Source organism: Passer domesticus, chromosome 11, assembly GCF_036417665.1.
Source record: "Passer domesticus isolate bPasDom1 chromosome 11, bPasDom1.hap1, whole genome shotgun sequence".
Classification (NCBI taxonomy): domain Eukaryota; kingdom Metazoa; phylum Chordata; class Aves; order Passeriformes; family Passeridae; genus Passer; species Passer domesticus.
In genome coordinates, this window is record NC_087484.1 from 2,606,715 (window position 1) to 2,626,814 (window position 20,100).

The 20,100-nt window shown below is 43.8% G+C and overlaps 2 long non-coding RNA genes across 2 annotated transcripts in view; one reads left to right on the forward strand and one right to left on the reverse strand.

Annotated features, from left to right (window-relative positions):
* LOC135278594 (uncharacterized) overlaps positions 1-19,452 on the forward strand; it is a 41,598-nt gene extending 22,146 nt beyond the window's left edge. The window contains exons 2-4 of the long non-coding RNA XR_010346047.1: positions 10,883-11,078; positions 13,358-13,586; positions 15,729-19,452. This is a non-coding gene — a long non-coding RNA (uncharacterized LOC135278594). The remainder of the gene's footprint in view (positions 1-10,882; positions 11,079-13,357; positions 13,587-15,728) is intronic.
* Positions 11,457-14,157, reverse strand: LOC135278595 (uncharacterized). Its single transcript, XR_010346048.1, has 2 exons — positions 13,853-14,157; positions 11,457-11,959 (listed from the first exon to the last, which is right to left on the reverse strand). It is a non-coding gene; the product is annotated as an uncharacterized LOC135278595 (long non-coding RNA).
* Positions 19,453-20,100: the final 648 nt, after the last annotated feature.

The following is a 20,100-nucleotide window of genomic DNA, read 5'->3' on the forward strand; positions in this document are numbered from 1 at the left end:
TCGGGCCTGGAGAGTGGATAATGCCTTCAGCTTCCCAGGTTTTTGTGTTAGGGGATCTGAGCCTTTCAGAGACCACCTCACCTGCAGTGCCAAGAGCTGGATCCTGTGTCCTCATCCACGTGCACGTCTCCAAACTCTGGCCCACCACAGAGCCACCAGCCTGAGGATCCCTCCCCACCTGCAGTTCACACTTTGATGGGATTCTCAAAGGGATTGCTGTGATGACCTGAAAGCTATGGATGCAGGCTGAAATCATCCTGAATCCAGTAAATCTACAGCCACAAGACTTCAAACAAAGGATTTAAAAATGCAAGTTCTTGACGGAAGTCCAACCCCACGTGAGTTTCTCACAGATGGGTGGAAAGACAGCACAGCCTGAGCAGCCCAAAGTCATGCCCGTGCCCTGGTGGGTGGGGAGGAACCCCAGCAAGGCTTGGAATGCCAAGATGTGGCCAAAGGAATTTTGTGTCGGGTGGTTTGCAGCTCAACCTTCAGGAAGTGTTTGTACAGCTCTCCCAGTCACATGCTGGGATTAATGGGGAGGTGCTGTGCAGAGCCAGGAGCTGGATTTGGTGATCCTTGTGTGCCCCTGCCAATCCAGAGAATTCTGAGCCTATGAACTGTCGAGAGCTCCTTTGTCAAGGGAAATACAGGTTGGATATTAGAAAAAAGTTTTTACAGAAAGAGTGATAAAATTATGGAATGGCTGCCTGGGGAGGTGGTGGGTCACCATCCCTGGGTGTGTTTAACAAAGCCTGGATGTGGCACTGGGTGCCAGGGTTGAGTTGAGGTGTTGGGGCTGGGTTGGACTCGATGGTCTTGAAGGTCTCTTCCAACCCAGTGTTTCTGTGAATTCTGTGGAGGCCATCAAGTCCAGCCTGGGGTGCCCAATGCCCTGATTATCCATCACTGGCCCCCCAGGCTGGCACTGCCCCTGCTCCACCAGCTGCAGGAAATCTTCCCTGCTGCCCAAGGAAATAAATCTTCACACCTTCTCCAGCCATAAACCAATGACTCTGAATGATCAAAATAAAATGGCTTAGGCAATGTGTTATCTGAAGGTGGAAGAGGCAGGTTTCAGCTGTGACAAACCAAAGGCAGGGGGAGCATTATTAGCCAGGCTGTGTCTCCCAGGATTAGAGGTAGGAGATCTAATATATAGAAGGACCCAAGGGTGAGATTATCTTGGGATAATACACCCTGTAGGTTTTGAAACTGCAGCCAAAGCAATCAGACCTGTTACCATAGCATTCCTTTTAATGCACAGATAAATTTGTAGCTCTTGTTTATATAGCTCATCCTCTGGAGGCACTAATATGATTCCCTTTAAAACTCAAGCTAATGAGAAAATAATGGAGCATTGTGGATATAAGAAACATTTTTTCCCACTGTCGCTGTCATCATCTTTTATACAGTCAGACTGATCTTTGAAAGTATAAGTTGGATTTATTTTATGTACCACAAAACCTTTAAAAATCTTTCTTTAAACTGAGCTTTCTGATTCCAGCCTAAAGCCAGAAATACTCACTGTCTAAACATATTTATAAATCAGTATATCACCTGTAAATCTTACCTTATCCCTAATAGGAAATTTAAAATTGTAACTCTTGAAGCTTCACCTTGGCAACACACATTCTTATTTTATTGGCTTTCCTGGACAGAAAGCGCTGATGAGATGGAGAATGTGGCCAGGGAAAAGGGATTGCATCTCCCTGGCTGGGTGCAGTGAGCTGTGTAACGAAGCCATGTGTGTTTACTTTCCTTTGGATACAGCATTGCAGCAAATCTCCAGCCTTTTTCAAGGTTTTTTCAAGTTTCTTTTTACCCTATAAGTCGTCTTTCAGTCCTTTTGGACCAGCTGAGGAGCTCCATTCTCATGGAACGTCCTCCAGTGCAAGGACGAGGCACTGCCAAGCCTTGGTACCAAGCTCGTACAAAGCTCAATAATTCACTTTGTCTGGGATGAATTGGTGGTCTATACATAATTTACATTATCTAGCATTTATTATTCATACCTATAAACAGACACCTGTGTGGATTGGGCCTTCAGACATCTCAAACTTGCTAAGATTTAATAACAACAGAAGTAATGTAATTTGCTGGGACTGACGTTTTATCCTTGGCCTCACTTGAAGATTGTGGGAGTTTTGATTTGAGCAGGAAACCTTCAAGGCTGCTGGTGGCTGTGTCTCCAAGAGACAAAACTCATATTCTTTGTTACTCCATAGTTTTTGTCTCTGCTGCCTCTGGTTTTTCTTAATCTCACCTGAATTTGGGACTGTTCCTGCTCTCCTTTACCTCAGGAGAAATGTGGCCGTGCCAAATCACACCTGCTCTTCACTGTACCTCTGTGTTGCTCCTGTCCTGGGGACACTTTGCTTTGTCTGGAGAGGCAGAAGGATGAGAGACAAGAGAGAAGAATGTAATAATAAGAAAAATTTTGTGGGATCATGACAAAGTTAAATCTCCCTGGGCTTCTACAGAGGCTGGTGCCGGGTTCATGAAGAAGAGCTGCATTTTGCTTCTCCCCCTGGACATGCAGGTTGAGGTGGTGAGATATCCCAGGATTTTTGAAGCCTTGTTTCCACACAGCCCAATGTCAAGGTTCGCAATCCTGCTGTTAAAATGGAAATGTAATTATTGACTCGGAAAAACGCTGTGCTGGGAAGTCACTAATGAAGTCAGCCCCAAACGAGGGAATTGGGGAGGGTTGCATCGTTAGAGCCAGTAAGAAATATCATCTCAGTTGTCAGCAGTGGCAGGGGAAGGAGTGCAAGGCTTTGGCTCAGGGTTTGTGGCTGAGCACAGCCACACAAAGCAACAGGGCTGAATTCAGATTTTGGGAATCAAGAGCACAGGCTGATCCTATTAAAAGCCAGGACTGGGGATTTAATAAAGGCCAGACTTAATTCTGTTGTTCCTTAGGCTCTGGACAACTCAGCCGAGTGGGAGATTCCTCCTCCAGCTCGCCCACCTCTGTGTCACATAGCTCTCCTTCTCATCCCTGTTTTCCTTTGTGCTGTGGAGCTGACACAGTTGGAGTCAGACTCAGTCTGTCCCGCTGGGATCTGAGCAGGAAAACCAGTCCAGTTTTCCTCCTGACAGATTTACTTTAAATAACTTTATATTTCTAATTGCTTTGGGACATGAAACATGTATGGAAAAATCTCGAGGGATTGGTTTTAAGTAGTTTTAATTATGACTCTGGCCTCTGTGGAGAAGCATTTCTTGAGGAACATTAACAAATATACTCTTGTTTTTATAACCCCACTTGGTGTGTGGGAATTTTCTAGATCTGAAAAAGAGAAATTAATTTAAATTTAATGATGGTTGTCTCATTAATTCTGCACACCTGCTGTGATCTGCCATGGAGAATGGAGGTATCACAGTGCAGGAATGAGGGATCTGATCCATACTCCTTGCAAATAACCCAGGCAGCTGGAAAGGCCAGGGATTCAGTGAGGTTGGTCTAGGGTGCCCCCACACCTCTGGGCAGAGGTAAAATTGTTCTCCACTCTGTGTTTCCAACATCAGAGACCCCAAATAGCCCCATTTCTGTTCCTTTCCCTGGGAACTATTTCAGTTTAGCTGATTGTGCTGCTGGGAAAATATTCTTAATATCCAATCCCATTTCCCCTCTAATCCCATTTATCCTACTTGTGGTCCCCAAAAGGATCTTTCCCTTCCTTGGGGTGTTTGCCACAGGAAATTTTAGACCATTCTTGATGTTGTCTTATAATTATAGCTCAGCTGATCTCCATGTGTTCCATATTGCCAGCAAACAGGGAAAGCATCCTGAATGAATCCATTCAACTCTGAATCATTTTCCTGAGCTCTCACCAGCTCCATTTCACTGCATTTGGGGTTTGATTTGTGAAACAGAAATCCCCAACTGCTGCTGCAGGATGGATATTCCACTTAACAGAGAGAAAGGATTATGTAACAATGATATCAACAACAATAATAACAACAAAAATAATGATAAATGAAAATAATAACAACAATATCATAATCATCACCTCAGTTTTTTTGTCTTGCCAGGGAAATATTCAGTTTTATTTTGAGGTTTACTTGAATTAATTTTAGCTGGAGTTGGGGCTGTCAGAGCCTGAGCCCAAGTCCAGTGAAGACTTCCAGCTTATTTTAATGCATATGAGCAGATTGGGATTTGAAACCTCAGGTCTTCAGTTTTCAGGATCCTGACTGACACAGATCAATGGGTTTTATTCCAGAAACTCAACTGGGACACTTAATGCCCATTAAGCTGGAGACAGTGGGGTCCAGGCAAGTGCCAAAGTGCTCTTCTGAACTGGATATTATTTAAAAAAAAAGAGTTTGTGGCTTGGTATAAATGTCTGGAATAGTCAGTATTTTAACTATTTGATGAGACAACCCAATGAGATAAAGAGTGGAGATAAATCAGTGCATAATTTACACATTTGTGCATGACTACTCCAATATTTTTCACTCTTTTCAGCCAAGTGGGCCTTTATTTCTTGTATAATTTGCTTAAGACCCCCTTCCATTTCCAGTAAAATCAATTCCCCTCAGTCTGTGACCATAATTCCCCATTCTGTGGTGCAGTTGGGTGTGTTTGGGAAGGTTGGTGGTGGGACTTTGGGGGATTGTGGCATAAGTGGAATGGGGGAGTAGGAGCTGGCCTTTTTATTTTATTTTGGTAGGTAATAAGATTTTAAAAGCCTTGTGTCTTCTAATTGCCTTTCAAAACCCTTTGGAGCTGCAATCAAGTGGTTGAGAAAAGCAGCACTAAAAAAATCAAATTGTGGCTTCTCAAAATCAAATTCCTCGAGGCTTTCCTCAAGGATAGGGCATTTTTTGCATTTTTTACTTTGGAAAAATATGGCTGGAGGGACAAAACAATCACATCAGTGATTTGGTCACTGAGGGTAAATCATGGTTGTTCTGCTCATTTTGATCCAGAAAGGTTCTTCCTTACAGTTTTAGAAATGCTGTCCATTCCCAGCTTAATTATCTCAGATCACCTTCAGAGCTTTGCAGAATATATGATTTTCTCAAGAATCCAGTGGTATTAGAATTTATCTCCCAGTAGGAAACTGTCATTTTAAGTGCAGAGACACAAATAACAATCCTTTTTTTTTTCTTTTAAAGATAGCTTATCTAATACTATAATGCCAATATTAAATAAATCTGGGAATGGAACAAGGGGCTAGATAAATAATTCACTTTAGCTATTAATGAAATACCTGTGCTAATACTCGTGGATTTATTGCACACCAACTACACACACATCAAATCTACCCAGAATTTTCCTGCTGAAGACAAACAAAGCAAAGGGGTTTTAAAGGCAGAATTGAAATAACGTGGAAGCACACAGCTGACTTTTATAAATACATGAGCAAATACATGTTGATTGCTACTCCATGCTGATAAATGCAGCCTATTGAAAACTGGGAGAAGGGAAAATGTCTGCTAAGTATTACAGTGTGGCTGAATACTAACCAGGAAAGAGATTTCAACTTCATTGTTGGGAATTCCCCAAAGATTTTGCTTTTGCTGGTGCTTCAATAGGCAGCTGTGGCACGTGTAGGACAAACAGAACTGTGCAAAAACCTAAACCCTCCCAAAGGAGCTGGAATTGCAGAGTGACAGATTCCTGGGATAAAGATGTTCCTGGGGTGAATAAATTGGTTGGATTGGTGTGGTGCTGCCGATGGAATTGCTCTCGTTAGAACAAGCTAATTTAAATGAGTAAAAACATCTGGAAAGCTTTTCCAGGGGTTTTTCTTTTTCTTTTTAGTACTTTTGTTTAGTGAGAAGTAAAAACCTCTTTTTAAGTGTTCTTGTGTGTGAAAAGGAGTGAGCCAAACAAATCTTTCCCTTGAGGAGGAAATCCAGCACTTCATAAAGGACACCTTCCACTGTCCCGGGAATACAAGTGGCCTTGGACACTCCCAGGGATCCAGGGGCAGCCACGGCTTCTCTGGGAATTCCATCCCAGGGCCTCCCCACCCTCACAGGGAAGAATTCCTTCCCGATATCCCTTAATCCTGCCCTTTGCCAATAGGAAACCATTTCCCCTTGTCCTGTCCCTCCAGGCCCTTGCCCAAAATCTCTCTTGGAACCCTTTTAGGTACTGTTTTATAAATATATTATATATATTGAGTTTCTTTTTTTGGGAATGCACATTGCAACATCGCAAACATGTCATTTAGCTGCATGTTTTTGTTTTGTTAAAAATTTGATATGAAGATTAGCAAATACAAACTGAATGAGTGTTCGAATTAAGTGAGAAAGTGTTCCTTTAGTGAAAACCAGACTCCTTCTTTTCATGTTTCTGGGCTGCTAGATCCAAAAATGGGAATAATACCTACAAACACACCAAAAATGAGGGAGCAGCAGTGTGGAAAGTAGTATATTCTAATGGGAAAATTATAAGAAATGCAGCTGTGCTTGTTCTCCCTACCGATCCCAACTGTCCAACTCCTCCAAACTGAATTGTAAAATAATGATCTCCTTTTCTGTTTTCTCCCAAGATACACAGTTAATCCCTGATATAAAAATACATAAAGGATACATATATTTGGAAATAACTATTATTAAAATAGAAAAGGCCTCAAACCAAAGCGTTTCCGTCATTTCCAGCTCATATTTGAACCCAGATCTAAATTCTCTGCCTGGGTTGGTCTCTGTCTAATCCTTTTGTTTATAACCTGATTTTCAGGGGGAAAATCAGTCTATGGCTTTAACGGGAACATTTGGCTGGTGCAGCGAGCACACATACTGAAATAATCTGAAACAGCCTGTCTGCTTTAGCTTTTTTAAGCTCCTGATTATTTTTTTTTGCCTGGTGATTTCAAATGGCAGCGTAGTAAGAACAGCAGACAGGCCTGGGAGAGGCCCATCACTGTTACCATCAGCTGTTAAACAGAACAGAGCTCCCGAGCTTGTACCAAACAGAAGAATTGTTAATGATTTTAATTGAAGTTACCCAGGTGTCCAGGAGTGCCGTAGCTTTCCTGAGGTCACTGGTGGCAGGGCAGGGCAGGTGCCTCACCCCTCTGGGTGTCCCAGCCCCAGTGAATGTGGCACTTGGGCACGGTGTCAGCCTGGGGGACTTTGTCATTCCCTCCAAGCAGTGATGCCTGGAGAGGCTGCCTGGAACAGAGGCTGGGCAGGGTTAAAGGAATAAAGCAGGGATTTATTAAAAGGATGAACCTTGGGCAGCACAAGAGCCTGGCTGAGGCTACACCCAGGATGGATCCAAGACGGACCCCAAGTCAGGAGTTTTCACCCTTTTATAAGTTTTGGTCCATTTCCATGTTGGGTTCATTGTCCAATTCCAGCCCCAGGTCCTGCACTCCCACTCTCCCAGATTTCTCTCCTCCATCCCCTGCTGTTTGCACTTTTGGGGCTGAAGCTGCAGCGGTGTCCTTGGTTCTGGGATGGAAAAGGATTGTTCTGTGTGCCTGAGCCGAGAGGAGAGCTGCTGGCACTGGGTGTGGATTCAGAGTCACACACTAAGGCAGTGCAGAATCTGGAAACTATGACAGCCAAAACTGAAGGCTTCAGCAGGAGCTGTATATTTGGGGAGCAGCAGCTGTGTGGATGGGCCAGCCCGGGCTCTGCACTCCTTGGACTGCAGGGTTGTGTTTTTGTCTGTTTGGTTTACCAGGCACCAGTTGTGACCCGATTGCAGATGGCAGCTGGTGCCATCCAGTGTCTCTGTCCTCTGGTGCCCTGAAGACATGCAAATGAGGAAGAAATGCAAGGGACAGCTCCTTTGTACAAAAACCACTATGTTATGCATAATATATAACCACCTTTTCTTCCAGACTGCTGTTGGTTTGTTTTTCCTAACCTGCCCTCTTTCTCTCCTGCATCTCCCACCACCAGGTCAGAAATAAAACTAAGGGGACAAGAAAAAAAAAAAAAAAAAAAGACTGACAACAAAGAATTATTCTGTGACTTTCGAGAGAAACCCAGATATTTATGGATTTACTCTATTCCCTGTGATAACAAGTTTCTGAGATGGTAATACACTGTCAAATATTTTTCAAGGTTAACAGTTTAGGGACACAATTATGTTGCAAGTTGTCAGCAAGATTAATTAAGGGTATTTCAGAGATATGGGAGAAAAATTGTTCCAGCAGCTATTAGAGGGTGAGTAATCCCAACTCGAAGAGTAGTTCCCCTTCAGTTCAGCCCTCCTCAGAGAAAATATTCCCATGTTTAAGGCATACTGAGAAGCAGATAAAATGTGCATGTTTGGGCTGAGAAGAGCAGTGATGGGGAAGCAATTCTAGACACAACCCACACAGTCTCACAGCCAGAGCTGGGATGGCCCCACAAAGGTTATTTTTAAATAATTTTAAATAAATATTTCCCTGAGCCAGAAAACACCAAAAATCTCCCACAGGCAAAGAAGGTAGAGGTGAGAGCCAGCATCAGCAGAGCTCCCCTCAACATCAACAACCACTGGGAGGGCAGTGGGGACCTTATTATCCATCACTGATAGATAAAATTATTGGGACAGTTAATAAAACATCAGGGACTGTTTGTGAAAATAATTGCAAGGTCCAGAGAGCTGTGAATATCAGAGATCTTAAATAAAAGAGAAAAAAACCATCAGCAACCCAGCACTTTAATCAAACCACTGCAACCAATACACATATCTTCCCATCTATTTATAATCTGATATTATTTTTAATCCCTTTTTTAAAATCCCAGTCACTAATGAGGGATAATGCTGGATTGAGGAGGGCCAAAGAGATTTATTGATACCAACTCAGAGCCGTGGCTGTAAATCAGGACAGTGAAGAAGTATGCCACTGCTGGCTTATGTTCTCTTCCTGCAAAGGGACAGGGATGAATGAACAAGTGTCTGAATGAATGACTGAATAGATGAATGAATGAAAGAATGAATGCATCATCAAATAAATACATTAAAATACATTGCCAGCTCGCAGGGCTCGCGTAGCACGGGAGCTCTTCGGGGCCTTTGTACAGAGAGAGGCAACGGCGGCCTTGATTTATTATAAATTAAAATCTGCTTTGCCCAATCCCTCCGAGTGTTTAATTTTTACTGAAGGTCAAAAGGTGCTTTGCATTTGGAGAAAATGCATCCCAGTGTGGCTCCTGTTTCCAGCGAGGAGCCCTGATCTGCTGCCTGCCAGGGCTGCCTGAGCTCAGGGAGGGACCCTGGGGTCCCCAGGGCCACCACAGGGTGACACAGCAGCACAGTCCCCGTGGGAGTACACATTTGCTACAATAATCAACCTTTTCCTCCCTCCTTGCAGGGCTCAAGGCCCTCTCCTCCTTGCTGACTAGAAGCGCAGCCCATGTTTCATGGAACCATGGAATTACAGAATCAGGGATTTTTTTAGCAGAGACCCATCAAGAAGTCCAAGTCCAGCACTGCCAAGGCCACCACTGAACCCAGTCCTGAAATGCCACTTCCACACATCTATTAAATCCTTCCAGGGGTGGTTATTCCACCAGTGCTGGGGCTGGACAACCCTTTTTCTAAAGAAACTTTTTTCCCAATATCTCACCCCTCTCCTCTGGTGCAATTTGGGGCCATTTCCACTTGTCTTATCAAAGGGCAAGATTTGTGATGCCTCTCCAAAATTTAATTCTAGGCCTACCTGCCATGCAGCAAGGTGGCATCTTGTCCTGGACAAGGGGTAGGAAGGACAGGTGGAATCCTGACAGGGGCCCAGTGACTTTGTGGCTTTTCCATCACAAGTGCCAGGTACACAAAGAACATTCCAAATCACTCTGCCAGCTCCAGCGTACAGAAACCATCTCTGGAGCTTCATGGGACCAGTTTTATTCCCTTTGAGAAGACTGGGGCCCCAAATTTAATTATTTTGGGTTTGTTTTTTTTTTCTGAAATCCATGCCTGTTTTGAACTTTGCACTTGTGTTTGATTCCCTTTCCCTCTTCTCTAACAAGGTCCTGGAGGATGAAGCTCTTCTAGCTTGAGATGAAGGTCCTCCAAATGAGAAGTACAGAGCCATGGCTGCCAATTTAATTAGCTCTCATGCATTCACATGCAGATGGAAGGATTTTTGGAAGGAGAGAATCTATTCAAGATGAATAAATTACTTCAGTTTTTAAATAACTAAACCAGCAGTTTTATTCCCCACTGCTAATATTTCTGTCAGTCAGGTCAAGGATAATGAAACAGAATTCTAGAAAGGGTGACCCAAACCTTGGCTTTTTTTTTTAAATTGCAAATGTTCCCATTCATAAAACCTACATCTGCAAGTACAAAATCAACAGTTAAATGTTTGCCTTTTCTGTGTCCGTATTTCTCCAAGGAGAGAAGATTTTTACCCAGATTTCACTTATAACATTCTGCTGAAGTTTCTGAAGGAAAAACAAGTCTTCTAAACTTTGTTCCTGTTATTATTTTTACCTGTGGGTAAATATGTTCTTTGCTGTTAATAGAGTCAGTGTTTTCCTTCCGTAATAAGAACTTTTTCCATGTGTCTCCATCATGGTTTAGAGTACCTTTTCTCCCAGTTTTTTAAAGTTTATTTTTAACTTCTTCTGAAAAGAAAAACCATGAAAACCCAACCCTATAAGGTAACATAGCTTATGGAATAAAAGAAAATGACTGAAGCATTATGGAAGGTATCAGAGATATACAAAGAGCAAAGTGCAGTGTAACAGGACCCAGGTTATCTGTTTTAGGAAACCACTTCCAGCAGATGAAATAACTGCTAAAAGCAGGTGTTTATTCCAAAAGCTGCAGCAATGTTGCTCTGTCATGTCACATGAAATCATCCCTGCTGCATCATGCGACGTTACACCACATCGTATGGCGGGGAGCCCAGCGGGACTAACAGGATGTGACAGACAACATTTAGCAAAAATATTCACTTATTTGACTCAGATCCTTGCCATCAGCTCGAATCAGGGAGCGTGGTCCCAAATGAGGCTGACAGATGGATCTGAATTCACTGAGGAACAGCATCCAGAGGAAATCTGAAAGTTTCTTGTGCTGTACCTGGTCCTCGTCCTGCCGACGGTTTTGCTGTGCCCAGCTCCTCTTTCTCAGCATTTCCTCCCTGCTGTGAGTAGTGAGACAGGTTGGTTGTCATTTATTTTGGCATAACTCATGACTTTCACATGAGGGATTAATCACATACTTGGTACAGAAGTGCTGTCAACTGACAGCTGATGGAATTGCTGTAAACAGTTTTTATATGAGATGAATTGTGAACTACATGAGAAGGTGTTTGGACTCTGTATTTATGTTTAGAGAGGGACTGTTTTAGGGAGCAAGAGGTTTATCTCTGAAGACACCTCTATTTTGCAGTGTGACAAAATCTTTTTGATGGACTTGAAAATATGGGATTTTGTTATTGCTCTTGAAGGAACTGTTTTATGGTAATACTTCTAAAAAAAAGGTTTAGGAAATAAGTGCGTGTTCATGGAGACAAAAAATCAGATATAAGCCAGGCAGCTGAGGTGCAGAACTTGCCATAGATGGATTTTTATAATTATCAGCCCTGACCTGGATGGCAATTTCCAACCCCTAGGCCAGACTTAGACAGCTGCAGAACTGTGTGTTTGGGCACAATTTGTCCTGGCAGAAATTAGGATGAGAGATCCTCATTCCAGGTGTTAAAGAGGGTTTCAGGGATGCTGGTGAAGGTAGTCCAGGAAAATCTGGCTGCTGAAGTGTGAACAAATTTACACGTGGACTTGAAGCTTCTCCTTCTTATGAGGAACAAGACAACCAATAGTTTGCAGGATTCTGAAAAGAAAAAAAAGTTTTTATTGTGTCAGCAGTTCATAGCATCCATGGTCCTTTGTCCTCCCAGACTTCCAGAGGGAATTTTCAAGACTCTTCTCAGTCAGGCATTCGTGGTTCAGTGTCCCATCAGCAGTTCACAACCTCTGTGCAGATGCATTTTATGGCCATGGCAGTAAATGCCAGCAGTAATGCTGATGATGGAGGGTGCACCTGGGGAATACACAGGCTCATTTCACGGCTGAAATGTCCCCAGCCTCCTGTGGGTGGTCTCAGCACTCTGCCCAAAGGATGCTGAGGGAAAAAAGCTATTAGAGAATCATGGAATATCCTGGGTTGGAAGGGACTCACAGGGATCATGCCCTGCACAGACACACCAACAATCCCACCCTGTGCATCCCTGAGAGTGTGGCCCAAATGCTCCTGGAGCTCTGGCAGCCTCAGGGCTGGGACCATTCCCTGGGGAGCTTGGGCAGTGCTCAGCACCCTCTGGGGAAGAACCTTTCCTAAAATCCAGCCTATGGATAATGCAACCTACGCAGAGTCAATATGGAAAATTCAACACGTGCAAAGAAGGAGAAAGCAACAACACTGACCATCTGTTTCCTTTGGTATGTGCCATCTTAGCTGATACTAGAAGCATGTATTATATTTGAGAAATTAATTCCTCATGGCTCTTGGAAGATTTGGGAAGCAGACCTGCTTTGCATGCCCCCAAAACACTCCTGGGTGAGCCCCTGCTCTCACTGGGTTTGTGCTGATGGTGTTCACTCTTCCCTGGAAGCCTCAGGAGTGTCCTGGCCTCCTCAGGGCAGTCTCCTGGAGATGTGGGCATGGCTGGGTGGGTGCCTCAGCAATCTCAGCTCCTGCTGCCGTGTCCATGGGCTGGGTGTGGGCTGGTGACCCCACAGGGAATCACAGCGGAGCCCCAGGAGGGGAAGCCCTGGTTTGGCGAGATTCCCTGGAATGCAGTGTGGGATGGCAGCGTGGGAGGCTTGCCCAGCAGCCCAGGGGAGCTGGGATGAATAAATCCCTATCTGAGGGGAAGTACCAGCTCTGGGTGAAACAAACCCAATGCCCAAAGGGCCCACGCCCACCCTGGGGAGCTGCTGAGCATCGAGGAGCCCCCACCTGCTGCTGGCTCTGCAGCACTGGCACATCCCTGCTGCTCAGTCTGGAGGTGAGCCTCTACCAGACATCCATGAAGTGCCAGAACATGTGAAAAAATGCTGCTCCTTGCTCCTGGTCACAGCAGCCTCTCCAGCAGTTTTTAAGGAAAGGTTTCTGCCCATCTCCCAAGGCATTGTGCCTTTGGAGTCTGCCTGACTTTGAATTTGGTGTTCCAAGAGTTTTGTAAAAGAAATCCTTTGAGTAAGCATGCTATTCATTTCTTACATGATGAAAAATAATAAAGGAGTGATTAAAAAATTAATACTGGATGTTGCTTAACAGTTTAAAGAGGTTTACTTAATAATTTTCTGATGCTTCCCCCCACCAACTTAGGAATAAGACAGACATAATTGAGCATGCTATTCTGAAGCTTTAAATTGCATTGTGAAGAGAATTGAAGGAAACACATTTCTTTGATTTGAATATTTTTCTCATTAACAGGATGTTCAGAATAAAGCAGAAATATTTGATGCACAGAGCCTGTGGCAGTATCAAGTTAACACTGGCGTGCTCCTGCATTTTACCTCATGTTTACTAATCACTCCGAAAAGAAAGGTCACATCTTTCATCACAAAATGGAAACTTTTTGACAGCAAACAATTGGATTTTCAGCACTCCATTTGAAGTGGATTTCAGTGTGGAGAGTGAGAGCCCAAGGCAGTGGGATGAGGTAACTGAGCAAGAGCTGTGCTCTCAAGGTGTTGGGTACCACAAACTCTGAGTGAGGGCTCTCTCAGCTGTATCAGGGTATCATGCTACTCTAAAGCAGGAGTATCTGAGTTGAAATTGTTTGGAGAAGAGAATAAACATGGTTTGGGTAGGTGTTGGAGTGCAGTTTTGGCTCCCAGAACAATGTCAGGGTTGACACACTGCTGCATGTCTGGGTCAGGATGCTGCAGGACAAGTCAGCCTGAAGGGTAGGAGAGCCACAGTTACCTGCAGAGTGTTAAAACACATTCCTCCTCTGAAGAGTCTTCTCTGTTTTATCTCCTCTGTGCCTCCACCATGGCCTCCTAGCTCTATTCTTCTGATTTTTATTTTTTTTTGAAGACCTGTGTTTTGACAAAGTGAATTTACTTGGCAGCTGCAAAAAAGCCACCTTTTTTTTTCCAGGTAGAAAATACAGCTTGGTAGTTTCTCAAGCAAAATATTACCTATGTAATTTTTTCTGTTTCTCTCTCCTTCTCATTCCTTCTGCTCCAACAGAGGAGCAGCCCTGAAGTCCTTTTTTGGCTGGGTGAGGGAATTTCTGCCTGCCTGGGAGCAGCTCCCACCCATCCCTGGGTGCAGACAGGAGCTGGACCAGGGGCTGTGAGTGGATGTGACCAGAGCACAGTGCTCAGAACTCCTCTTCACCCTCCCCTGGGCTCTGCTGTGAGTTACTCTTGAGACAATGAAGTGAAGTCAGAGGAGTGACCAGGAAATATCACTGGCTCTGTTTTTCCTTCCCCTCCACTGGTTGCACAGAATCAGCCACCTCCAAGGAGTCTCCCAGGTGGTGACACTGTGAGGACACAGCCTTACCCCTGGCCAGACTTCACACCTGGCTCCTGCAGAAATCACTGGTATGAAAAGATGCACAGGTTGCCTGCAGCTCTGGCACATATTGCATGGCATGGCACACACCTAAGTGAGATTAATTTGAGTTCTGGGCATCATTAGCACAATAAAAACTGATTTTTTTTTAGTTCAGACCTACAGGCCATTGCAGAGAAGAGTAATCATAAGACAGAAACGAGTTCCCTAGTTAAAAATTAATTCCCTAGACTAAAAATATAATCAAACGATGTCTACAGTATTTTATGAAGAGCTGGGAGGATAATAAAATTTAAAGCAGTGCAACATTTGCATTTTGTTCATTTCTATCCATATTTTTCCATAGACTGCCTTTCTGTGTGCTTGTTAATCATATGCACTGCTACAGTCCTGGCATTTTAAGATCACTGTTCACATCAAGATTGAAAGGAAACTAATTACAATCACATTTCAGGGTGGTTGTTCAAAGCTCGTTCAGTGCCAGCTACAGCACGGGAGCCTTGACCTTTATTTGTAAGCATGAAAATAAGGTAAAGATGAAAGATTGGTTTTCCTGCAGCTCGTAGTCAGGGATCAGGAGGCCCTCCGGAGAGGCAGAGGTGTGGGAAGCCTCTCTTCTCTCCTCTCCTCCTCTCCATGCTGGCAGCAGAGGCCAGTAGTGCTATGCAGAAGCTCTGCTCCACTGCAGCGAGAGGTGAACAAAAGCTCCACGGTATTTTTCAGCTCTCCCTCCAGCTGGAAGAACCAGCACACTCGAGGAGTCTTTTTGACCCCCGTGCAGAGCTCTGCAGGGATTTGTTTGCAGTGCCTGGTGCTGCACTCTGTGCTCGGGTGGTTGAGGTGTTGGCACGTGCCAGCTCTGAGCAGTGCCACAGTCTCTTCTGCCACTCATTCCATGGGTTAGCAACACTCACAGTACTCAGGTGGATGCACTGGGGCAGAATAAGGTCCCTCAAACCTTAGGGAGTGCAGGTAATCCTAAGGCAATCCCTGATTTTACTCAATGGGAATGCATTGAGAGTGTGCTGGATGGCAGATTTATCCTGTAGGTTTCGCCCTCTGTGTCCCTGAATTTTCCAAACTGCTGTTTTAATAAATTTGTGCTATGCTGAGAGCGAGCTGAGGGCTGGTTACAGCAACGGGTTTCACCCAGGAGCTGCTGATGGGGAGCTGTGCCCAAATGCTCCTGTCAGGGTTGCTGCCCTGTGTTCAGAGCCATTCTGGGCATCATTAGCACATTAAAAACTGTGATTTTTTTTTTTTTTTTTTTGTTCAGACCTACAGGCCATTGCAGAGAAGAGTAATCATAAGATTACTGACTTGGGGGTCAGCGAGTACTGACTCCCAAAGGATCTTCTGAGCTTCCACCCAGCCTGGATTATCAAAACAAGGATTATTCTCTCCCTAGAATTCATTGAGGAGAAGTTCCCCAGCCCTGAAGAGAAACAATTCCATTCTCCTCCCACAGTGTGTTTACTCTGCACCATCTCTGTGTGTGCCCAGCCCCATGCCCAGGCAATCTCTACTGCAGCCCTGACGTCCAGTGGGTTTTTTGGCAGGATCCCCCAGGTAATTTGTATCTCCTGGCTGGAAATGCTCTATTTGGGGCACCAAGCAGTGAGAGAAGGGAAACTCATCTCACACCCAGCTCCCAGCCTCCCTCAGCCTGCTGCAGGCACAGGACCACCTGGGCCATGCTAAGGACACAGAACTTGCATGCTGCTGGGACCCTGGATGCCACTCAAACCAAGCAGCAAAGATGATTTTGCAACACTTTTTGTGATGTATTCTCCTTCTCTCTACATTCTTCAAAGCACAAATTTACCCAGACAAATATTTACAGAAACTGAAGGAAAAAATAGACTGGTGCTATAGACACTGCAGCAGTGAACTTCTAATTACAATCCACAAAGTATTTATGAATAAATTTATCCATTATTTGTCTAGTTCGAGCACTGCGTTCACTTTGCCTTGTACCATTACATGCTGAAGGAAACAATATGCAGCATGAAAATGAAAACAATTTGACTTAATTATTTACACCATTACCGCCACTTTGAATTAGGCCTTCCATTTCTTCGGGATTTTGTAAAATTTAACCGGCAATTACGCTTGCTTAATTAATTTTATTTATCTACTACTACAATGAGATCAAAACAAAAAAACCTACCGGAATGCAAAGTACAGGCTGAGTCCCCTAATTGTAAATGTTGCTTTTAAGCCTTTATGATAAAAATGTAGTATTTTGTACCATTTCATTTCAAGCGTATCTGGCCATGCTCCAGTACTATTTAAGCGTAAACAGGAAAAGCCTTGGAGGACGAGTAATCACACTTAAATGACACAAAGATCATTATAATGATGTTCCAAAAACATGGCAAAATTAGATATTGCAGAACTGTTTTCTTCTCTGAAGTGTTCCACCAGATGGTGAAGAGTGCTGAAACGGTAGATCCGAGAGAGGGGAGGAAAAACATCCCCACGCTTCCCTCGCTTGTCTCAAGTGGCACCTCACACCTTGGCTCCATCAAACCTCCAAGCTCAAGATGACACCGAGGTGTTTGAGTGCTGAATCACAGCCTGGGAAAGCCCTGCTTTGTTCCATTAAAGTTGTCAACCGCATTTTTTTGGATCCGAGGACGAACGAGCGCGTCAGCAGAAGTGATGGTGGTAATTTGTGAAACTCTTAATGAGATATTTTCAGAGCTCATAAAGAGGAAGAGCCGTGTCTTTGAATTGCTGCACAATGAGTGCATTTTGATACAGGAAAAGAGTTGGGCTGTTATCAGAAATGGCACTGCATCAGTGGGGATGTGTCAGGGAGCATTTAAAGGGGGCTAACAAGGGTTATATAAATGGGGTTTTTATCAATGGGGAGATGTCTGTGTGTGTTGTTGCTCTGTGAAATGGCCACAAGTGAGGTGAGTCTGCATCTTTATCACTATTTGTCTTCCTTTCCAAAAGACTTGACAAAGTTACCCTCCATGGGACCTGCTACATCTTCACATGTCATTAGATTCTTGGTTTTTTTGTTATTAGAAATATCTGAGAAATATCTAGAAAATTGGAATTACTCATTAAAGGAACATCTCATTTTGTTACTTAAATATTGGTCAGGGGATTCTACTTTTAGGAATATCAGTGAACCTCAAGTACCTGCTGTCCATCCATCCATCCATCCATCCATCCATCCATCCATCCATCCATCCATCCATCCATCCCCTCCTGAATTTCTGATCTCTTTTAATACATATTGTGGGGAATCCATAAATGAACAAGGGGAGGTATTGGGGTGCTGTGGTTTCTGCTGACCCATTCCCAGTCCTAGCTCCCTATGGAAATCCTGACACGTCCTGGAAGACAGCGAAGTCACAGTGGGGACAAGGGCTGTTCTCTGGAGGTTTGGGCTGGGGTGCATTGTAAATGTAAATGTATTTCCAAGCCTTCCACCTTCCTGAAATATTCAGTATCTTAACATTTCCTCAGGAACACACATGACAAATCCAGATCCACAGGAAAACTCGTCCTTTTTCACTGAAAGATCCTGAAATGGAAGGTGACTTCATTCCCAACTGGCAGTCATTCTAATTCCATGCTGAGCAAGGGAACAGCCTCGTATTCACTGTGTTACAAATATTTTTGAACTGAATGTTCACAGGGTCCGAAGAATGGCCCAAATGCTGCATTTGCTGCACTTCCATTATTCAGAGTTAGCAATAAAAATCATGCAAAATTCTCCCCCTTTCCATCTACGCCCATTCAGTGGACATTTGGAAATGGGGCTTGCAAATGGGAGAGGGTGAACACAATATCAGCAATCCTGTTTATCCGTTTGCATCCAGCTCATCTGCTTAAGTGAGAAGCCTGTGCATGGCTGGTTTTCAATGGCCTGTGTTAAATGAAGGGCTGAGTTCACCCCCCTGCCTCGAGGACACAGGACCATTTGCTGAGCAGCCACTGTAGGTGACATTAAATGTCATCCCAACCGTCCCTCTCAGGTGGCATCGGATGGAAAGTATCCCATAATCTTAAAAATTAACTTGCACTGATCCCATGTTGTTCCCAAGCTTTTTAACTTGGGAGAACGGGCTCTCAGGGACACTGTGCCTCAGTTTTCCCTCTGCAAAATAGCAAAACAAGGAATAGGGGAAAGCATTATTGTATTTTCACTTGACATGGATTATTCTCTTTCTAGAAGGGCTCTTCTAGCAATGCCAAATCTTTCCAAAAACTTGACTTACCAAAAAAACCCACTTTACAATAATTAGTAATCTCTCTATCTTGAGGAAGGCAAAGGTTTTATTCTGCTGTCTGAGCTTAATTATGTTTTCAGAGCCATGTCATGGAGGCTCAGATGAAATTCTTGCTTTGTGTGCAAGAAAGTCACACCACATTTGCATTTGTTTGACAGAAGCCCTGATCTCATCCAATATGGAGTGCACGAATCTGGCAATGCTCCCGTTGGACATCTATTTTGTATTCTGCCTAAATTCCAGGCAAAATATCATTCCTTGCACTTAAATGCTGATACCTTTGAGGGAGGGAATAAAGCCTGGTCCGTCCAAATGAAATCCCCTGTGGGGATGTGCATCAGAGCTCTGTCTCCACCAGCCAGCAGAGGCTGCTCTGATGTTAATGATTCATTATTAAATCATTTATTATTTTCAGTAATAAAGCACATGGAGGAAATCAAACCGAAATATTGAAATGATGAAATGATCTACGAGCCCAAATGCCATGGACTGTGCTATGTGGGAGCAGGCTGGGAAGCAGCAGCCCCTAACCCATGTTTTCTGAACAACCTGCTGCCCACTGGATTTTCCAGCTCTGGGTTGTGGCCAGGTGGGCTCCAGGAAAAGCACATCCTGCTTCTGATGAGATGGTAAGAACTGGGATTACTCTTCTAGCATATAAATTCTGTCACTCTGGCCCTTAAAACCCAGCGAGGAGAGCTGTGGATTTTAACAGGATACTTGAAATAAACCAATTGTCTGCCCTTACTTAGCAAACGGGATTTTTTTTCTTTCCCAGTTATTAATTTCCTTAAATGTAAAGTGACATCTAAAATGAAAACAGTTTATTGCTTGCCAGGAGCAAAGCCAGCCTAATTTAAGAAATCCAGAATTAAAGCTTTTGAAGCATATCGGGGCATGTTTATAAAACAATTATCATTGCAAACGTTCTCTCTGCTCAATGCAGCCTCTTCAGGCCACCTCCAAAGCCTGAAACTTCATCACCAATCATCCCCACCCCGAAATGTTTCATCAAAAATGAGGTCATCCTTTGATTGCAGCTTCCCTCTGCCGACCCAGGCGTTGTATCCCAAACCAAACCCACCTGGTTTCGTTTCTGAAATTCGATGCTGAAAAAAATTAACCCAGTGTTTAAAATTAAGTAGTAGGCTCATTATTAATAACTGACAGCAGACAAAGGAGTGCAGTGACCTCTCCAGCAGAGCATTTAAATCTTTGCACAACATGCTCTGCTTGTGCTAGGCTGGTTTCACAAACAACAGCTGTGGAGTTCGTTAACATATGAATCCCCTTGAGGTAATTTGGAGGAGCCAAATGTGCTAAACTAAACACCTCATTAAAACAGTACTTTAAAAAACAAAACAAACCAAAAAACCTAACCCCAACCAAACCCCG